General features: G+C 34.3%; 1 non-coding gene and 1 pseudogene across 1 annotated transcript; both read left to right on the forward strand.

Moving 5' to 3' along the window:
- Positions 1–17,943: 17,943 nt before the first annotated feature.
- TRNAW-CCA (transfer RNA tryptophan (anticodon CCA)) lies at positions 17,944–18,015 on the forward strand. Its single transcript has one exon. It is a non-coding gene; the product is annotated as a tRNA-Trp (tRNA).
- A 149-nt stretch (positions 18,016–18,164) lies between these two features.
- Positions 18,165–20,925, forward strand: LOC110632005 (pentatricopeptide repeat-containing protein At4g39620, chloroplastic-like; annotated as a pseudogene).
- The last annotated feature ends 2,740 nt before the right edge of the window (positions 20,926–23,665 follow it).

The raw sequence follows: 23,665 nt of genomic DNA on the forward strand, positions 1-23,665 counted from the left end.
TGAAACTTAAAAGTGCAAAATGCCCTAGTAGGCCTAATGTGATTGGTTTGGATAGGTTGGCATGCCAATAGAGTTTTGATAGCAGTACTGCGTATGATGTATGGCTTCATTGCCATTCTGTGATGTGATAGCCTATGGCTATACTGATTATGATGTTTTACTTGGCTTTATGCCTTATTGCTTTTATGGCTTAATAGCCATTCTGTTTGCACACCGGGAGACACATTGTGACCGATGGTGTGACGGCCCGAGGTACCTGGTACCTAGTGCTAGTTTACCCATTTATCCAGTCCGGTCAATTTGTATAGGTTACTTGGGCATGGAAAAGTATAACTGTAATTGAACTGATTATTAAAGAAAATACGAAAATTTAATATCAAGAATGATTACAATAAACTACAAAGAAGCTCAAAATCATCAAGAAAACAATTAACAAAAATGCATGAAGAAGTTAATATTATATTTTATTTTATATTATATTGTCACCACTAAGCAGAATTGCTTAGCGCGTCGCTTTTGCCACGCACAGGTACTGGAGACTTAGCTGGGGAGCCCAGCAGACATCAGACAGGGTGAGCCTTCAGAGCTGCATCCGGGGTCCAGAGTCACCTCACATCTGCACTGCATATGGTAGGACATTAGGACTATAGGTGGCCCTTTTGTATTTTACATTTTGTATTAGTTTGGATTGTAACTATAAACTCCTGTAATTATGTATTAATGTAAATATATGAAATTTAATATTATTGAGGTTTTCTGCATTATGTATGTTGAGAATTATTTGTGAATATGCTTCAAATGATGAAGTGAACAGAAAAGTTTTGAAAATAGTATTGTGATTTGAGATTGAGATTTTGAGATTGACTTGAATGTATATAATGGAGTTTGGATTTGGAAATTATTTTAGAAGTGTTTTTAAACAGGTTTAGAAGAACTATTTTTCCAATTTACAGCCGGCACTATGTCGGATCTTCTATAAAATTTACAGATAAATTCAGATTTATCAAAATTAAAAATAAATGAATTAAAAGGGATAAATTGTAATAGAAATATAAATTGGTGCTCCGGCACACTGAAGGGCATAACTTGCTCAGCTACACTGTAGACGGGTAAGGGGTGTCACATTTAGCGGTATCAGAGCAACGGTTTAGGCGTTTCTGGGCCTAGATAGAGTACATACCATTGCATTGCATTTGTAAGTGTTGAGGTGACACTGATGCAGATCTGTTTGTTGTCTTATTTTGAATAGGATATGGATCCTGCTTCGCAAAGAGAAGTTGAGGAAGAGGTGGAGAGTCGTGCTCCACCAAGGGCTGAATCTGTGGGCAGAGTAGAATCTGCTCCACCAGCAACTGAGGCACCTGCCTAACCTCAGTTTGCACTATTTCAACAAATGACCGAGTTTTACCAGCAAATGATGGGGGCAATTCCACCACCACAACCACAGCCACAACCTCCACTAGTACCACAAAAGTCCCATCTGGAGAAATTGAGAAAGCATGGGGCTGTGGACTTCTTTGGGAAGAGGGAAGATGATCCCATGGTCGCAGAAAATTGGTTGGATAGAACCATCAGAGTGCTGAAACAGCTAAATTGCACCCCCGAGCAGAACCTGGTGGGTGCTGTGTCGCTACTTCAGAATGATGCATATCAGTGGTGGGACACAGTAACCAGTGAGGTGCAACCGGAACAAATCACCTGAGAATTCTTCCTCACAGAGTTTAGGAAGAAATATGTTAGTAAAGTGTATTTAGAAGAGCAAAGAAGGAAATTTATCAGTCTGAGACAGAGACAGTTGTCAGTGGCTGAGTATGAGCGTGAGTTTGTCAGATTGAGCTGGTATGGGAGGGAGATAGTCCCTAAAGAGGCAGAGAGGTGCAGACGGTTTGAAGAAGGGCTCAATGACAACATTAAAATCATGATCACAACACTAGAGATCACGGATTTTTCTAAACTGGTAAATGCAGCATCAAAAGTGGAAAGGGTCCGAATAAATGAACAAAATAGGAAAGATAGGCAGCGTAAGAGGGAATTTGGACCAGGACAGTCAAGTATACCGACTGATAGTGAGAAGTTTAAGGGTTCTGGTTCACAAGATCAGACACAGGGCCACAGAGGCCAGATTGGAATATCTATAGCTAGCTCCCCGGGCACAATAACAAGGGGATCAGCCCCAGTGCCTGAATGTATGCATTGTGGTAGGAGACACAGAGGGGAGTGTCGATTGTTAACTGGAGAGTGTTTCAAGTGTGGGGCTACGGATCATTTCATAAGAGATTGCCCTCAGAGGAGTGGTTCAATAGCTCCGCTACAAGTTGATAGACCTTCCCCTACAGTTCAAAGGGGTAAAAGATCGGGTAGAGCAGAAACGGCTGACATTTCACAGAAGATTGTTTCTGAGACAATTGAAAAGCCCGAAGTCAGTGTGGCACCACAAGTATATGCTATGGAAGCTCAGGAAGAGCCAAACCCAGACACTGATGAGGCGATACAAGGAAGTGAAGAAACAAGGAGGTAGCAACCCCACGATTACTTAAGTCAGGTAAATTTCGAGGACGAAATTTTTATTAGAGGGGAAGAGTTGTAACATCCTCACTTTAGCTAGTTCGTACAGTCTACTGTTCCGGTGACCAATGTCGGTCCGGAAAGCTAGAACGTCCGAAAAAATATTTAAACTAAAGTGAGGAACCATAATTAACTCAAATATTAATAAGAAAAATTTATGAAAAATTTTAGAAATAAAATACAACCAAGTTAAATGAGTCGGTGCCCTGGCGATAGGTAACCTAGTGAGAAGTTGCGGTTCTCGCAACTAAAAGCCCTAGACCTGGGGGAAAAATTATAAAATAATTATTGGGACTCCAGAGAAGGGTTATTGAGGTTTTTATGGCATTAGAATGCCAAAGAAATGCTTAGAAAAATTTTTCTATCGGTACAGACAATTTTGGCTCGTTAAGCCAAACGGAGGGCATTTTGGTCATTTCGTCTTCAGAGATGATTTTTGGCCAACTTGTCCGGTTAAATAAATAATTTATATAATATAAAATATGATTAAATGTTGTTAAAAATTTAATTGAAATTAATTAGACAAGAAAAGAAGAGAAAATGAAAGAAAATGGCATTATGACATCATAGTGATGTCATTAAGATTCTCCCAACCAACCCAATGTTGACACATGGCATAAACCTATTTAAAAGAGACAAATGGGCTGAAAAATGAAAGAAAAATCTGAACTCCTTCTTCTTCTTTCTTCTTTGACGTGAACATCCCCCATGGTTACCCATTTGTAAGCTTTTCAAAGCTTAATTTTCCCTAGCTTCCACACCACAAAACCCTAACCTAGCAACACAAAAAAGTGTTCTTACACCTTGGAGATTTTTTTGGGAGCAAAAAAAAAAGGAAAGAAAGAAATCTAGCAAGTGGGAAAACTTCACTCCCTAAAGGTTAGTGACCTAACCATGAATTTTTCTTTAAATTCATGTTAAGGATTTTGAATGAGTGTAAATTACAAAGAAAAAATTTGTTGAATACCATTTGTATGTAAACCCTAGATTTTTGGTAGCCATGGTTAGGGTTTGATTGTGTTGAGTTTAATGAAATTAAAAGACTATCATGGCTTCCCACAACATCTATTTACTAAGTGGATTGATGAAATGAAGTGAAAATGCATGTGGGGTAATGTTTGAGTTAGGGTTTGGGTATAAAATGGAGACTTTGATCACGTAATGGTTAAAGTGAGTTTTAATGGTCAATTAGTGACCATTTGGATATGGGTAAACAAGAAATGAAGTGGTTTGTGTAGTGGGAATTGAGATTAGTGTGGCTGCCCATGGTGACCTGCAGAATTGGACATGAGTCTAGCAGGTTTGGGCAGCCATAACTTGAATTGTAGAGGTTCAATTGGTGCAAGGCTAATTGGAGATGAAACTAGACACATAATGGCACAACTTTGGTAAAGAAACCATGCCCATAAAACCAAACCAAGTGGACCAAAAGCTTGCCTTAATCCGGGTGACCTGCAGTATGTTTCTGTAGAATGACCAAATGAATAGTGATTGTTCATTTGGCCATAACTCAATGTAGAAAGGTCCAATTGACCTAAAATTTTACCAGAAATAAGCTGAGATATATACCAACAACTTTCATGAAGGAACCTAACCCAAATTATGACCAGAACCTATCCAACAAGTGAGTTGCAATCAATGTTCACTGCACTGTAGATATGGTCAGTCCAAAAAAATTTCAATCCGGCCAGTTGTGGTTTTTGGACCATAACTTGAGTCACAAAACTCCAAATGGAGTGATTCAAAAAAAGAAATTCAACTAGACAAAATAAGGAACAACTTTCATGTTAATCATTTTGCCAAATTCCCACTGCAAAAATAACTGATGGAATAGAAAAAATTAAGCATGAAAACTGAAAATTCTGCCTAACTAACATTAAGCTTAGAAATGGTATTGGCAACCAATACCAACAAATTTTGAATGCAAAATGTGGTATGTTGGGAGTATTAAAACTAATGTACCTATTGTCTATGCAAAAGTCAACATTTTAGTTTACTAATGAAATGAATAGTAACATTCAAACTTGAAATTCAAAAATTGTGAAACTTAAAAGTGCAAAATGCCCTAGTAGGCCTAATGTGATTGGTTTGGATAGGTTGGCATGCCAATAGGGTTTTGATAGCAGTAATGATGTATGGCTTCATTGCCATTCTGTGATGTGATAGCCTATGGCTATACTGATTATGATGTTTTACTTGGCTTTATGCTTTATTGCTTTTATGGCTTAATAGCCATTCTGTTTGCACACCGGGAGACACATTGTGACCGATGGTGGGACGGCCCGAGGTACCTGGTACCCAGTGCTAGTTTACCCATTTATCCAGTCCGGTCAATTAGTATAGTTTACTTGGGCATGGAAAAGTATAACTGTAATTGAACTGATTATTAAAGAAAATATGAAAATTAAATATCAAGAATGATTATAATAAACTACAAAGAAGCTCAAAATCATTAAGAAAACAATTAACAAAAATGCATGAAGAAGTTAATATTATATTTTATTTTATATTATATTGTCACCACTAAGCAGAATTGCTTAGCACGTAGCTTTTGCCACGCGCAGGTACTGGAGATTTAGCTGGGGAGCCCAGCAGACATCAGACGGGGTGAGCCTTCAGAGCTGCATCCGGGGTCCAGAGTCACCTCACATCTGCACTGTATATGGTAGGACATTAGGATTATAGGTGGCCCTTTTGTATTTTGCATTTTGTATTAGTTTGGATTGTAACTATAAACTCCTGTAATTATGTATTAATGTAAATATATGAAATTTCATATTATTGAGGTTTTCTGCATTATGTATGTTGATAAATGAAATGTTGAGAATTATTTGTGAATATGCTTCAAATGATGAAGTGAACAGAAAAGTTTTGAAAATAGTATTGTGATTTGAGATTGAGATTTTGAGATTGACTTGAATGTGTATAATGGAGTTTGGATTTGGAAATTATTTTAGAAGTGTTTTTAAACAGGTTCAGAAGAACTGTTTTTCCAATTTATAGCCGGCACTCTGCCGGATCTTCTATAAAATTTACGGATAAATTCAGATTTATCAAAATTAAAAATAAATGAATTAAAAGGGATAAATTGTAATAGAAATATAAATTGGTGCTCTGGCACACTGAGTGGCATAACTTGCTCGGCTACACTGTAGACGAGTAAGGGGTGTCACAGCAGATACTTCAGACTCTTATAGTCTATGTATATGTAGCATTTTTCTCCATACAAGTAATGCCTCCATATCTTCAATGCGAAGATAATTGCTGCTAACTCTAAATCATGAGTAGGGTAATTCTTTTCTTGTGGCCTTAACTGCCTAGAAGCATAAGCGACCACTTTCCCTTCTTGCATGAGTACACATCCTAACCCATTGTGTGAGGCATCACTATAGACTACAAAGTCTTTTCCAGACATTGGCTGTGTTAACACTGGTGCCTCTGTCAATATAGCCTTCAGCCTCTCAAAACTGGCTTGACACTTGTCATTCCAGTCAAATTTCCTATTCTTGTGTAGTAATTTGGTCATTGGAGCAGCTATCAGGGAAAATCCCTTTACAAATTTTCTATAATATCCAACTAACCCTAAGAAACTTCTGATCTCAGTTGTATTTCTGGGAGGCTTCCATTCCATCACTACTTCAATCTTCTTGGGATCCACTCTAATCCCTTCAGCTGATACTACATGTTCAAGGCATGCAATCTCATTCAACCAGAACTCATACTTGGACAATTTAGCATACAGTTTCTTCTCTTTTAGAGTCTGCAAAATAATTCTCAAATGCTCATCATGTTCTGCTTTATCCTTGGAATACACCAGGATGTCATCAATGAAGACCACTACGAACCGATCTAAGTATGGATGGAAGATATGGTTCATAAGGTCCATGAATGTTGCTGGAGTGTTTGTTAACTCAAATGGCATCACCAGGAATTCATAATGCCCATACCGGGTTCTAAATGCAGTCTTAGGCACATCTGCATCCTTAACCCTTAGCTGATGATACCCTGATCTGAGATCAATCTTAGAAAACATACTGGCTCCCTTCAACTGATCAAACAGATCGTCAATTATAGGCAACGGATACTTGTTCTTCACTGTTACTCTGTTTAACTACTGGTAGTCAACACATAATCTCAGTGTCCCATCTTTCTTCTTTACAAATAGTACCGGAGCTCCCCACGGTGACACACTGGGGCGTATGAACCCCTTGTCTAGTAATTCTTGTAGCTGGACTTTTAACTCTTTCAATTCAGCAGGTGCCATCCTATACGGAGCAATTGAAATCAGAGCTGTACCCGGCATAATCTCAATAGCAAATTCAACTTCCCTTTCTGGTGGCAAACTAGGCAATTCCTCAGGAAATACCTCAAAGAAATCCCTTACTATGGGTATGTCAGACAAGTTAAGTTTACCCTGCCTAGTGTCAACCACGTGTGCCAGATAGGCTTCACACCCTTTTCTCAACCATCTCCTTGCAACTGTAGCTGAGATGATATTAGACAAGAAATCTGTCCTTTCACCCACTGCTATTATTTCATCATTTTCAGCAGTTTTCATAGAGATTCTCTTCAATTTACAATCTACTATTGCCTGATGATGGGATAACCAGTCCATTCCCAAAATCACATCAAACTCATGGAAAGGCAGTTCGATTAAGTCTGCTGAGAACTCTTTTCCTTGAATCTTCAATGGATAGCCCTTATACACCTTGTTTACTACCACACTGTGGCCTAGCAGATTTGTGACCAGGATGTCTTGGTCACTTTCCTCTACTGGTATTTCCTTTTCTACGGGCAGCTTGATACAAATATATGAATGAGTAGATCCAAGATCCACTAATGCATACACAAAAGTATTATAGGAGAGGAACGTACCCTTGATGACATATGGAGCATCATGTTCCTCCTGTGCACTTATAGCATAGGCTCTAGCTGGTTTTCTGCCTTCTGCTCTCTCTATAGATTCTGATACAGGTTTGTGTGAAGTACCGGCTACCTCAGCCTTACCCGGCTTTTTACCCCTTGGAGCTAGAGGGGCAGGCCTAACAGTTGATACTGGAGTGGATGTAGCAGTTCTGCGAGGATAATCTCGGACTAGGTGGTCTGTAGATCCACACTGTAAATAAGAACCTATCATCCTCCAACATTCGCCCTTATGCCATTTTTGGCAATGTGGGCAAGCAACAGATACTGTTGGGGCTGGTTTCCTAAATCCTGTCCCTGGAGAGCTAGCCATTGAAGGGGTGGACTGGCCTCTCCTTGGTGCAAACTGAGATTTGGGCCTCTGTGACTGACCCTGACTTGGTACTCTACTGAAACTCTGAGTAGGTGAACCTCTGAATTTCTTACTAGGGGAAAAACATGTACCGGTCTAACCCTGACCTCTTTTCTGCTGTCTTTCCCTTCTGTTCTGCTCATTCATTCTAACTTTTTCAACCTTCAGTGCAGCTTCCACTAACTTGGCAAACTCTGTAATCCCCAAGGCTGTAATCATTACTTTAATGTTATCATTGAGTCCTTCCTCAAATCTCTTGCATCTCTCTACCTCATTAGGGACTATTTTCTGCTCATAGCGGCTCAGTCTGACAAATTCTCTTTCATATTCAGCCACTGTCAGCTGTCTCTGACGTAGGGTAATAAACTCCCTTCTCTTCTCTTCCAGGTATACACTGCCCACATACTTCTTTCTGAACTCAGTGAGAAAGAAATCCTAAGTTATCTGTTCTGGTGGCACCTCACTAGTTACTGTATCGCACCACTGGTATGCATCATCTTGCAGTAGTGATATAGCAGCTTCCAAATTCTGCTCTGGAGTACAATGAAGTTGTTTCAAGACTATTCTAGTTCTGTCCAACCAATTTTCAGCTGTGACAGAATCATCTTCCCTTTTGCCTAGAAAATCCACTGCTCCGAACTTTCTTAGTCTCTCCATATTAGATTTTTGATGTGGAGGTGGTGATGGTGGCATAACTCCTGCCATCTGTCTAAAGAACTCAGCCATTTGCTGAAATGTGGCTGGTGCACCTGGTACTGGTGGAACAGGTTCCCTCCTGTCTCCTAGTTCAGTCATAGATGGAGCATGACTTTCCACTTCCTCATCGACCGCTCTCTGCGATGTGGAGTCCATATTCTGATCAAAATAACAAAACAAATCAAAAGATCTGCATTAGAGTCATCTTAACACTTACAGTGCAATGCATGATATGCAATCTATCTAGGTCCAGAAATGCCTAAACCGTGCTCTGATACCACTAAATATAACACCCCTCACTCGTCTACAGAATAGCCAAGCAAGGCGTGCTACACGGCGTGCCTAAACACCTAGTCTATGATTATTTCATTTCCTGAGCTCAATTTGATTTTAAGAAGTCTTTTATATAATATTCATATTATGCTGATACTATTTTCATACTTTGATAAAATCAGTGTTTCAAGATTGGTAATAAAAATTTGGCAAGGTACCGTCTATATTTCGGACAAACTGTCCTTCCAAACCTATTGAAAACAGTTTAATATGATAATATCAAAATCTCAAATATTTCACAGTCTCTATTTCTCAGTAAAGTCAATAGACTTTTACAGTCATTAAACAGTTCCATAATACAGTCCATAATAATTTAAATATATCCAGAAAATCTTCATATTATTTAATATGTACAAAATATTACAAACTTTAAAGCTTTCATAACATTACAAAATACAGGGCCGAATTTCAAAAATACAACAAAAGTACAAAATACAAGATATCCTAAGTCCTACCATGTATGCAATGCAATGCAGATGACTCTGGACTCCTGTGCAGATCTGATGTCTCACCCGGTCGTAGGTTTGCTGGGCTCCCCAGCTGTGTCTCCAATACCTACGCGTTATAAAAGCAATGCGCTAAGCAATTTTGCTTAGTGGTGCCAAATATAAAGAAATATACACTAAAATAAAGTAAATAAAGTGTTTACGAATTTTTGGTGGTGCTGTATGTCAGTAGACTGGATTTAGGTATTTGAATTTAATAGTACTTGAATTACTGCCCGTGTAGCCTATATATTGACCAGACCGGATAAAAAGATATACTGGCACTGAGTACCTAGTACCTCTGGCCGTCATACCATCAGTCACAAAGTGTCTCCCGGTGTGCAAATAGTGTGGCTAAAAAGCCATATAGTCAATCTGGCGATAAGCCAATAATAAATACACAATATGTATAGCCGTAGGCTATTAAAGTCACAGTGCATAAGCCATAAAAACACAGTATGGCATGAAGCCATTTACAGAACAGCTGTCAGAATCCTATTGGCATGCCAACCTATCCAAACTAGTCAACTAGGCAAACTATGGCACATTACAAATTAATTGTTTAATTCATCAATTTTTTTGAGTTTACTAGCTATTATGTAATTCATAAGTCAATGCATATGTTAACCTTTTTAGGTACTATGGATAAATTGTTTCTAGCATCAACATGTCACATATTGTAATTCAATATTCTGCCAATATAGTGCAATTTACCATTTTTATAAGTTGGCATTCATTGCCAAATTGCTTCAAGCATCATTGTATGTAAATATCAAATTCTCAATTTTTGGTGTGCTAGATTGGTCTAGCTTAAAGTCCTATTTCTCTTGGTTTTTAGCTTTTGGTCAAAGAAGCAAAATTGTAGCTCTATGTCTTATTGCATGCAGGGCAAAATTTCAGGTCATTCCGAGTAGTATAGACCAAGATATGGTCAATTTACTAAAGCTGGACAGATTGCACCTTTAGTGCAAAATTTGGTACATTTTAGGTCACTTTTAGTTCTGGCAGTTTTGGTACCCGAAATTGTGCAAGCTATTTGACTTGGTTCTAGTCATTTCTGGGCTTTGGTGTCTTCATAAGAATTGTAGCTCTATGTCTAAGCTAACCATGGTAAAAATTTCAGGTCAATTGGACCTGTTTTGAGTGAGTTATGGTCATCCTAATGATTACTGTTCATATGGTCAAAGATCTGGGTTGCAAGGTTGCTATTCCGGATTTGGTCAATTTTAAGGTCAGTTTCTAGGCAGAATTTTGATAATATTTCTATATGAAAGTTGGCCTATTTAGTGTCTAGTTTCACCCCCCATTGGCCTCATACCAATTGGGTTCACAGTTTGGCACTTATGGCTTAATTTAGGTACTGTCATCAATACACAACCTGCACAAAACACATACACTTCCAATTTGATATTCGTTCTCCTCCTTATTACTTCAATATTCAATCAATGACACTTCCATATATATATTGTACACAATTCCAGCAAATAATTTTGGGCAGAACATTCAAGTGTTCAATCACACAATTCACCATTAAGTTCAACATTCACTTCCACCAAAATTCAACATATCTTAATGTCAATATTACACATACACTTCATTATACTCATACTTCAATATCACTTACACATGCTGTCCACAATTTAACACTATCATATTTCATTAATAAACTTCATATTCACACACAAATTCATGCTATTATGGGCTACCAAACATGGCAGTTTACTCAAAGCATTAAGGTTCTATTTCACACCCTTAATTCAAGCACTACATGCACATACTTAGATTTTAACTTACTACATCTCCCATTTGAGTTAATCAACCTTAATTTCCATCCATTAGAGGTAAGAAAAACTCAAATACAACACATATTCATGGCTGCCGAAAATGGGCCATTTCATTTCTCACTATTCTCTTCATTTCTCTTCACCAAAATACTCGCCTCAACCTAAACACAAGGTTTACTAAAGCAAGGGAGAGGTTTTGGACACTTACCGCTTTTGGAGCTTGTTAAAACTTCACCAAATTTCTTCCTTTTTGTTCCCTATAATCTGCCCAAGAGGTGTGGACCAACTTTAGTGAAGGAGCTTGAGAAAACTATGGCTTATTCATAGTGGATGTGAAGCTTTTGCTTGTGACGTTAATGGTGGTTTTGGGTGGAGATGGAATTCGGCCAAAATGAGTTATGAGGAAGAAGAAGATTTTATGGGATTACACATGTCCATTTAGGTGTTTAAAATACTCCCCTAGTGGTCCACTAACTTAATATATATATAAATATAATTAAACTTTTAATTATCCTAAGTTTACCCCCCATTTCTTTCACTATTCTTATAATGTATCACAATTTAATTTTTCATGATATTTTCTAAGTGCAATATCATTTATTTTTAATGAAAATTGAGGTCAAAAGGCAGCTCTTGGTGTCAAATGACCAAAATGCCCCACTTCGGGTTATATTCCCTATTTTTCGGTAACACCGATTTTTGTCTGTTTCTCGATTTTTTGTTTTTCTTTGTACTAATTTATTAATTTTTCTTTGATATTTCTAGTGTCAATTACATTTCAATAAACCTTTATTTATGTCTCAAAATTAAATTCCGAGGGTTCCCCGCGGTCTGAGAAGCAACGGCCTTCCAGTCACCCATCGCCTATGTGCCGGCTCGTTTAACTTAGCTTCATTTTCTCTCTTTCACTTTTCTTTGATTTTTCTTGTATTTTCTTTTTATTTATTTCATCATTATATGTCTGTTCACTATCATCGAAGTGTAGTTCCAGACATCCTGACTTGCCTGGACTGTTATTTGGCTACCGGAGTAATAGAACGTACAGAACATGTACAGGGAGGATGTTACAAATGCTACCCTACTGGTATATGCGGAGTTCAAGAATTTGAAACAAGGATAATAAAAACACAATTAAGCTTCTCTGATAACCTGCGAGAAAGAAAACAGGTTATTCTCCATAAGTCCACCCATCACCTGAGGAAAAATAGTCAGGGGTGAGCGTTTGACTCATAGAGTAAGAAATTAATTTTAAATACAATTCTATAACTATCTAAACCTAATGTATTCCAATGAATGAAATGCAACATGCACGCATAATTCCAAACAATTCAATAATATTTACACAAAAGATAATTTAGAGCACTCACACATCAGTGTATCATATTAACATATATATACATATGAGAGCTGATCCCCATATACAGCTCTCTTAATTCCAATACCTACTAGCGATGTCAACTCAAGTCGGACTTTCTCTTAGTAATCCAAATGCGGGGGTCAATGAGATCAATTCAAAGCTATACTTACCCCGACTTATCCATATATAAGGATCGGGTCCCAGTGAGTCAAACTTCAGCCACGATTACCTGTTCTACTCATATTCATATCCACACCACACACACGCCAACACACACACATAGCTCCAAATTATCTTAAGGCTTCATCCACAATAATTTCATCAATAAAATATGCAACACAAGGGTGTGCCTAGCATTTAACTATATATATATATATATATATATATATAAGTGAATGCATGAGCATGCCTTGAATATATAATAATAATAATATTAAAATTATAAATAAAATCAATATCTATTCACAAATTAATCAGAGATCACTGAGGCGGCTAAGCGGAGGAGGGTTGACTCTGATCACCTAAACAATTATAGTTATAGATTTATTAATATTAAAACAAAACAATAAAGTCAAAGACATCCTAAATTTATATCAAAAATCCAGTAGAGTTTTCCCTGTACCTAGGACCTACCCAACTTGCAAAGCGACTCAAACAACACTTCCTAATTCAATGGCCTCAGGCTCACATCACAACAATATCATATTACCCCTTCTGTGCCCGCTAAACTGGTCAAAAATCATATAACTACACACTTTAGCTATTAAACTTAAAGTTAACTATTTGCAAAAACTATCCAAACTAACCCCAAAAATTCTATAATCATGCCCTGCAGTCCTTAGCAACGCTATCTTACTATTGAAAAAGGAATTACAATTTTTTGGCTACTCACGAATATTTTATAAATTTTATTCTAAACCTAGCATTAGGTAAAAAGGACAATTTGGAATTTGGGTTTACCTACATCAATTCTAACACCTGGAATGCATCTAGGGCATTTAAAAAAGATAAAAAGCACTATAATATTGACCCACTTTTGAAGTGGGCCCGGCAGTGCACCTGTCTGGCCCGAAAATGTAATCTCAATCACCCATGGAATTTCCTCAGAACGAGAATACTTACGCAAAGCTCACAATACTAAGAGTTAGAACATAATTTTTATTTAATTAAAAAGTCCCATTAAAGACCTAAAAAATTACTGCTATGTTTATGGGACCCACTAGATTTTCAATTTCAAAAAATTCCAAATTGATGTCGTTGCAAAACTCTCGACTAGTGGAGCGTGCCAGTGGTCTCAGAATCTCAGTGGGGTTCACGGTTTGGGAGAAATCTAACCCAAAAGTTGAAATGGGTTAAAACTTCTTGAGCTTGATTAGCACAAACCGCCTAATAAAAATTGATAAAATATGTGTCTATGAAAAACTCTCGAGGAGTAAAACACGAAGGAAATTGAACCTAGTCTGATTGGTGGCTGGATTGGCTGAAATCAACTAAAAAAGTCAAATCAGCGCATGAGAAAAGGGAGGGATTTTTGGGCCTTTTTTCGTCTAGATGGAGGGGTGGCAACAGCAGGGGAGGCTGGCCGGAGGTGCACCAGAGTGTAGAGGAGCAAGGGTGGGTTGGCTGGCGGTGGGAGAGGGAGAAGAGAGAGAAAAAGGGGAGAGAAGGAAGAGGGGTGTCACGCGCTGGAAGATGGAGCAGAAAAAGAAGGCCGGTCCAATTGGATTGGTTTGATTCAATATACCCAAAATTTGATTTTTCCTCCACCCTGAAACCCAAAACGAGGCCAGAAAATCTCAAAAAAATTACAGAAAACCCAAAAAAATTTATGGAGTCTAAATATATTTTTTAAACTTGTCACATGGTATTTAAATTAATTTTTAAAAATCATTAAAATTAATTGTCTCGAAAAATGAAAACCCGATTTTGAAAACCCAAAAAATTCAAATTAAATATTATAATATTTAATACATTAAAATATCATAATTTGCACATAAATAATTATTTAAAAATTCAAAATGTTACAATAAATATATGTACTTAATTTATAATTATATTTTTATCTTATAATTAAATATTACATAACTAATAAATAGCTAAAAGGTATATAAGGTATATTATATGATATACTTATGCTACTACATTATATATTTAATCTTAAATTATATATATATATATATACATCTTAAATATAAATTCAAGTATGACTTTTATGAAAATAATTATAAATTATTTTAAGAATCGAGAATCGAATTGGATCTGTACTGAATTGAACCAAACGAATAATCGAGAACCTTACCAAATTGAAACTAAAATAACAAAGAATCGAATCGGAATCATAATAAAATTTCGATTCAGTTCTATTCCTAGACAGACCCTAAACTGAAATAGGAACAGCACACTCCAACTTTACAGCCACCACAATAACCTTACCAATCACCTCTTGACTCCCCTATGTAACCCCGACAACCACAAAGACATCGGATAATCTTTTACATTAATGTCGGGTTTTAACCTGATTCACATGTAGCCTAAAATTTGTTGTCTGAAGCTCAAAGGTGCCTCATATCTCGCTAATCAGCACATTCTGTTTGGTCGATCTGTTGCCACCTTACTTTGCCATTTCAGCAATTTTTGTTAGAATCCTGCCCCGTTAATTTCAACATTTCCATGCCAATTTTGACATGCGTTTTGGATAGAAATAAATCTTTAAAGCATAATCGCTTTTCCAAATTGTATTTTAGTGAGATTTTATATGGGCTGAAATTCAAATACTATAAGCTGAGATTGATGTCTAAAATGCATAGTTGGATGAGATATGTTATTTAAGGGTGCTAGCTTTTTACGGTTGTACTAAATATTAACCTCCTAATGAATATCAAATTTTCAAACAAATTTCATCGAAGAAGGAACATATGTTTCAAGAAACATAAATAAATTCTAATTATTTGGCTTATAATGCTTACTCAAATATTCAGTCTCAAGGATAAGGTCAGATGCACCTTGAAAAAGCTGAAAATTTATCCCATTCTCTTGTGAGTTAAAAGAGCTTTTCAACTTTGACAAAAAAAAGAGCTTTTCAACTGTAATTGTGCTCATTTTATATGTTTTTATACATTCAAGGATGTGAAGGAAATAATGAAATTAATCTTTTTAGTTTTGTTGCTACCACCAAAAAAGATAGCATTACTTGCACTCTATTTGTTTTATAGAAAATAATTTTTAAAAAATATTTTTTATATTTTCTAAAATTAAATTATTTTTTTAAAAAAAAAAAGAAGTTATTTTTTATTTTTTTTGAAACTTTAATAATTTTATTGAAATATGAAAACAAACATATATATATATATATATATATATATATATATATATATATATATATATTATTTTAACATTACAATCAAATAAAAAAAATTGAGTATTAATTTTCAAATTCAATTTTCAATTCTTTTGCACTACAAGACTTAAAGCTAAGTATTCTCTGGACAAAATGATATAGTCCAAAAAAATCTAGATTTAGAAATTTTTTCTTTAACTTTTAATTGTAAAATTAAAATCTTTAATTCGTATTTTATATTATAATTAAGAAGTTTCGTCTTGTTATTATTGATATTGGTAATTTAGAATTAATAGAATCGGAGAGTTTATTTTTTTGGTAAAGACACATTGTGGAGAGAAGAGAGAATGAAGACCATTGGGTATCATTCTCACAAGTTTAAATTATAGTGACTTTAATTATCTAGACGATCGAATTGTATAGAATTAGTAATTAAATCTAAATTAAAAGAAATAAAATCTAAAACAATTAACTAAACTTAAATATTAATTAATAAAAATATTAGGAGTTTACACTTCAATCAATTATAAAATCAATCTAATTCATTTAATAAATGAGAGATTATTATCTTGAAGGAAATTAATCTTAAGTTATCTTAAATCCTCTCTTAAGGCACTAAAGATGTATTTTAATTAACTTAAACCCTATTTTCATAGTTATTAAATTAATTAAAACATATTACGTTATTTGATTAATTGTTAGATCCACATAAAATTTCAGCCTATCTCTAGATCAAGAATCCTAAGTTCAAAATCTAGATTTTTTAATATTAATCTTCACCTTTCAGTCCTTCAATTAATATCTAGAATCAATATTAAGTGTGTACTAACACATAATATTAATTAAGAACACAAGATATTGAATTAAAGAATAAAATACCCAATATATTAAATAAAATCAAATAAGATCTATAATTAAATTGAGAGTGCTACATTTCTAACTTTAGAATAAAGAAACTACTCATACATGGTGAGTTTCACAATCAAGCTTATAAAATAAAGAAAACATATGCGAAAAAATAGAATGAAAGAACTTAGATGGAGAATTGCAGCCTTTAACTTTTAGAACTTCAACTGAAAATCTCTTCAAGAAATCTTATAGATCTTGTTGCTGCTTTGCCTTTTTTGAAGTTAATGTGCACTCTTGAATATAAATTCGTTCTCCCCCTCAATTTTTGACTTATTATATTTATATCTGGTATAAATAGAGTCCTAAAAGCCTTAAAAGTTCATTCGAGTCAAGTTCAAGGGTAGAAAAATCGAGTCAAAATTGCTGTCAGATGACTTTACACGGGGCATGTAGTGTTACATGGGGTGACTCATGCAACTTTCTGTAGCTTGAATTTTTTTATGTTTTTTCTTCCAAAAGGTTACACGAGGTGCAGGAAATTGTGCGGGGTAGTTTACACAAGCTGTGTAATGCTTTTAGCCTTTTATTTTTCACGTTTTGACCTTCAGACCTCTTACAAACTTGTCTTTCCCTCTAAAATCATATAAAAATGCCTGATAAAATAAAAGAATTAAAGAATTGTATTGAATTAATAAGTTTTCTAAAGTATTACTAAAAATAAATATAAAAGAGGCTAAATACTAATAAAACGCAATGAATATTAATACTAAATGTCTATATAATTTGATTTCATCACAGTCCACTCGCAAATGAATCTTTTTAATGCTATTATTTAAATTAATATTAAAAGATTTTAAAATTTAAAGAGAATATTATTAGAACATTCGAAAATTCAAACATGATTAGTGAAATTTGCTGTCCTCATAGATTAACTAAGTAAGTAAGAATATTGAAAAAAAAAATACTATTGAATTTGGACAAAATAAATTTCTGTTATTTTTAAATTTTCAAACACAATTTAAATGAATTACATTTTAATTTAAAAAAAGTCAAATTTAAACAATTTTAAATTTTTAAATATAAAAGTTAATTAAATTAAATTCTTTCACTTTAAAATTTTTTAAATACAATCAACAATGTTATCATCATAGTAATAATTATAAAATAACATTTCCTAAATCCTAAATTTTTTTTTAATGACTAAATCCTAATATATTATATTTATCTATTTAAAATATTTAATAGTAATGATGCTACAACGTGGATCCGTGGCGCAATGGTAGCGCGTCTGACTCCAGATCAGAAGGTTGCGTGTTCGATTCACGTCGGGTTCAAGTCCCATTTTTTTCTTTCTCCCCCCCCCCCCCCCAAAAAACTTCTAAAAGCATCCAGAAATCAGAAATGTCACTTGTTCACACTCAGCAGCGCTCAACTCTTCTTGCTTCACGCAGCAATTTTCTCAAATACCCAATCCTACTCTTCCATGGCGTCTGCAGAAAAATCTCCACGGACCCACATTTCCTGTGTCTCAGTCCGACCCAGGAAGAAACCGGTTCCCATTACCGAGAAATCGGAGGCGGAAGAGTTGGCTCGGGTGCTCATGACTGAACACTGTTTTTATCTGTTTGAAGAGCTGGACAAGCGTGATAAGTAGCTTCAGTGTCTTGAGGTAATACTTTGTGACTCCTTTGTTTCAATTATTGTCTTTCGTGTTAAATACAGATTTGTTAGATTTGGTTTGGTTATTCTTCTTTTTAACTGTATCTCGTTAATTAAGAGTTTGCAAGTATGGAAGCAAATGTGACTTTGAGAAAATGAATGCTCAGTATTGCGACTTACAATATTCTGATGAGAGCTTTTGCTCAATGATGCGTTCTACATCGGTTTTTGCGGATCGGTTTTTGCGGGTAGGTCCTAGGTGTTATATATATGGGTTTGCAAACTAGACCTTGTGAGTTAGTTTTAAGCGGAGTTAGGCAGTTCATATCACACAAGCTGGAAATGTGAACCAAGTTAATGCTTTGTTTAAAGATCTTGACCAGAGCATTGTTTCCCTTGATATATATAGTTTAATTGTCTGATGGATGCCTGTGGCAAAAATGGGATGATAAGAGAAATGGAATTTATACTTTCTTGGATGATAAGTAATCAATGTAACCCTGATTTTATTACATTTAATTTGCTGATGGACTCTTATGGAAAGGAACAAGAATTTTATAAGATGGAGCAAGTTTTTTAAGAGTTTGTTGCATTCCAAAGAGAAACCACTGGGCAGAAAGAGAAAGCAAAGAGTGTTTTTCAGAAGATGACCAAAATGAAATGCACACGAAGCTTCGTCACATATGAGAGATATATGGTTTTTGTGACTGTGTTTCCAAGGCTAGGGATCTTTTAGATGGTATGGTTGAATCTGGAAAGGAGTTCAAAGTTTCAACCTTAAATGCCATGCTTGATGTTTACTGTATGAATGGTTTGCCCATGGGGGCAGATTTACTATTTGACAGTGCACATAGTGTTGGGGTGCTACCTGATTCATCAACATATAAAAGCGTTTATAAAGCCTACACTAAAGTCAACATGAAGGAGCTCGTACAGAAACTGCTAAAAATATGGACAGAAATGGTATTGTCCCCAATAAGAGGTTCTTCCTGGAAGCTTTGGGAGCTTTTAAGTCTTCACCAGCAAGTTCAAATTCTGCCTTTCCTAGCTAAGCGACGTTCAATCTAAAGCTTACAGTTTACAAAGGAACAGTTGGCTGGCTCACCATCTAATTAGTTGGTCGGCATGTGATGTGGTATGTACTTTTTGTTCTTTAATTCGCCAACCTACCATATTCTTGATTGTGCCAATCCTTTGTTTTTGTAAAAGAGGTTTCAAATCCTCCAATTCCATTTTCATTTTTATCTCTCTGTGCCAAGTTATTACTTGAACATTCTTGCATTGAACTTCTTTATCTGCATTTCAATTTTTTTTTTTTTTTTTATTGAACTGAACATTCAATCTAGCTTAGTGTTCTTCTTTGTTCCAGCAACAGCATTTCTTGTTTGCTTTGACATGCAATTCAAACTGTGCACTGAACCCAACCATTACCACGATGTATCGAATAATATTTTGGGAAGTATCCAGTGATAGAATAATGTTGAATTTTGTAAATTCGTATTTTTTGGCACATAGCAATCTAATGGATATTTCCCTCATTCACGTTTTCATTTGTTCGTCTTCTTCTAGCATCCCAAGAGCTTAGCCCCTTATGTCAGATTCCTTTTTCTTCTGCTTTCCACATTTTCTTCTATTATTTATGTACACTGTCAGGTTAGGTATCCCCAAAACTGTTGTTTATGGTGCTTATGTATGCAGGAGTCATGTAGCCTCCCCAAGGACCCAGACTAGACTTGCTGATTAGGGCAGTCAATAATTGCTGGAGAAATCTTTTAGCAAAGGAAGGGAGATCTTCCAACTTTTTTGCATTACGGTTGACCCTAATGATCTGACAGTACTGATACACAACGACCTTTGCTTATACTGTTATACATGTTGTAAAGTATGAAATTGCCAGAACTTTGTGATCCATTGGATCAAATGTGTTGGGGTAGATTTATTACTCTAGACTATCAAATTATTATCTTTGAACAACATCTTATCTCATCATTTTAACGTTCACAAGTTGAATGTATACTTGGCTACCTGTGATTTGCCTCTATAACTTGGTGCAGCCTGTATTCAAACGCCAATCTAAGCATATTTTCTTATAAGTTGAGAACTGTCTGTGAACTCTACCTCTAGTCTGTAGCACATGAAAAGCTATATTGATTTGATTTTTCAAACTGGAGAATTATACCATTGTTTATGGAGATGCGCTTCTTTTGTTGTGACAGTTCATTAGGAGTTGCATTCCTCTTTCAATACCAGCTTACCATGCAAATGCTGAAGGTGGACAGTGGACAGTCTTTGCAAGAAAGGTCTACGGTGGTTAGTGGCCTTATCTTTCCTTCCAAGACCCCTTGTGGTTATGACAAACCAAACTCGCCACTTTCTTCAATAATTGAGAGGACTATGAGAAATAAGGAAAGAGATACAAGAATAAAGGAAGAACCACGTCATTTTTGTCTTCGCCCATTAATACTTCATCTGTTTTTGAATTTCTAAGTAGTTCTATACTTTTGGATGTTTTGATCTTGTACAATGTAAAGAATCAAATATCTTGGCACAGAAGTATAATGAAGCCTTTTGGTTCAAACTCTCTATTTCCTGTGAAGTTCACTTCTTAGGAAGTAACTTATCATCATGGGAAATTAACTATTTGTTTGGGTGTTTAATTATAGAGGGGAAATGGGGAGAAATTAGACAAGAGAAATGAAGAGAAGAAAAGAAGAGAAATCTAATTTCCTCTTTGTTGTTTGGATTGTTTATTAGAACACGAGTGAAATATAATTTCTTTCTTAAATTAAAAGATAAAAATATCTTTTATATCCTTGAAGAAAGTGTGAGACTCTTTTGGAGCATAAAGTAGGAAAAATTATTTTTTTATTAAAGTGATTGAAGGGCATTAAAATCATTTCTACATTAACAGAAATAATTTTTCTCCATTCCCCTCTAATTTGGAGAGAAATCGTTTGGAGCAGATGTAGTAGGTGAAGAAGTACCTCTTCTCTTCCTTTTTCTTCCTTTTCATCTTCAAATTACTGTCCAAATAAGAAAATTAATGGAAATTAAATTGAATTTTTTTTCTCTTCTACCTATTTCTCTCGTTCCAAATATAGGGTAAAGGAAATTGCTTACTTGACTTCTTAGAAACTTGGGATAAAATGCCAATCAAATAAAATAAATTTTTACATTTCTTAATAATTTGAAGTTTTTTAATCAAACTCTATCAAAACAAAGCCTAAGTTTGTAGGATAAAGGGTAAGAAGGGGATGGGGAGATAAAGTATGATGTGGAGACAAATAGTGTTAAATAATTTGTAAATTATGAAATTGATGTAGACTTACTGTCTAAAAAAAAGTTAAATGGCAATAAAAAATCTTTGTAGTTAACTCTAATTAGTTTAGGATTAAAATATAATCGTTATTATTTAGTTCATATAACATGCGAGCAAATTTCTTTACCCAATTTATTTGAGTGTGGTGTCATATTAATTATTTATCTAATTCTTGTATTATTTATTAATTATTTTTATATTTTTAAGCATAATTATTTTTAGTATTTTATTTTTCTCATTTAATTGATTAATAAAGTCTTAGATTATAAATAAAAAATTATAAAATTTTGAAGGACTAAACTATTTTGAATCCTAATTTAACATTGTGAGAAAGGTATTTTACTAATTTAATATTTAAGCGTTTTTTTCTCTCTTTTGCTTAAGAGATTTTTTTTTCTTTAAATTTCTTGGGTCTAGTTTTCTCGTCACCGCCAAGCAGTTTGGAATAGCCTTACCCTGCCCTTTAAGGTAGGGGAAGAGATCTTCGTTTTGGTTCTCCGACTAAGGCTAAATGTTAAGCACTCACTTTCCCCTGAGGTCGGTTGTACAAATGGCCATGGTTTGGATTTTGAGCAGGTGCAGAAAGAAGTGAGAGCCATAGTTGGAACCTGTGTTGGGGATTTAATCTAGCTAGCCGAAGGCCTTTGCTGCTAAAGGGGGTGGATGGTTTGCAAGGGAATCCGCCAACAAGAGTGCATATGGCCGATCCAAGGCTACAAAAACTGAAATGCCTTGAGCCCTCTTTGATTTCAGCCACTCTCCTCCAGCAAATACTTTGGTATGGTTAAATCTGAATGCATTGGGTGCTTCAAAGACTCAAAATACTTGTGTTGTCTACTTCATTATGTTGACGTCTCTCCATTGCTTCTCTAGCTCTGATCAGAGCCATCCGGTGGTACTTTTTGGGTGTTCGGGTGGCTTTGGTGCCGTGCACTGAAGGGTTACCGGTGATTCTCCTTGGATTGGTTCTCTTGGGGTTGGATTGATGTAGGGGCGGGTTAGACAGGGGCGGGTTAGACAATATTTATTTTTTATAAAATAAAAAAATACATTAAATTAATAAGTAAATAATATTATTTTTAAAATATATAAATATAATAATTTTTTATTAATATATTAAAAAAATTAAATTATTAACAATGAATTGAATTATTTAATTTTAATATTATTAAAATTATATAATATTATTATTAATTAAAAATAATATTTTAATATTTTTTTTAAAAACACTATATCTACCTGTAAATTTTTTTTTAATTAATTTAATATATTTTTTATAAAATAATTTTTCAACAAAAATAGTTACCACTTCTTTATATAAATTTATAATATAAAATAAATATATTTTATAAAAATTAAAATTTTAAAAAATTATTATTTTTTTATTAATATAATAAATATTAAAAATATTTACTATTTTTTAAAAATAAATTTTATAATTTTAATATCATAATTTTACTTATTTTTAATATTTATGTGTAACTAAATTTTTAATATTTTAAAATTTGACTTTTATATAAAAATATAGTCATAATTTATATATAAAAATATAAATATTTAATTAAAATTTAAAAATAATTTTATTAAAAATTAATAATAATAAAATATAAATAATCAAAATATTAATTATTATTGTATTTGATATATAATTATAATAAAATAAAATATTTAAAAATTTAAAAATTATTAAATAAAAAAAATATAATTAATAATAATAATAATTAAAAAGATTTATGAAAAAGAGATACGCAATAAATTTTTAAAAAAAAGCCTCACGTGTTTTCTTGTAAATATTTTTTTTTAAAATATTTTTTTATTTTATATATATATTTTTTAATATATCACCTTATTAATTTATTATTATTTTTTTAAATGCAAAATGATTATATAAGTAGTACGTCTCATAGTCAATTATATATAAAAAATAATAATAAAACAAAAAACAGTATCTTGTTAGTATATAAGCAATTAAGGATGCCATATCGATGACACCTAATACGTACAAT

Source organism: Hevea brasiliensis, chromosome 10 (assembly GCF_030052815.1).
Source record: "Hevea brasiliensis isolate MT/VB/25A 57/8 chromosome 10, ASM3005281v1, whole genome shotgun sequence".
Taxonomy (NCBI): domain Eukaryota; kingdom Viridiplantae; phylum Streptophyta; class Magnoliopsida; order Malpighiales; family Euphorbiaceae; genus Hevea; species Hevea brasiliensis.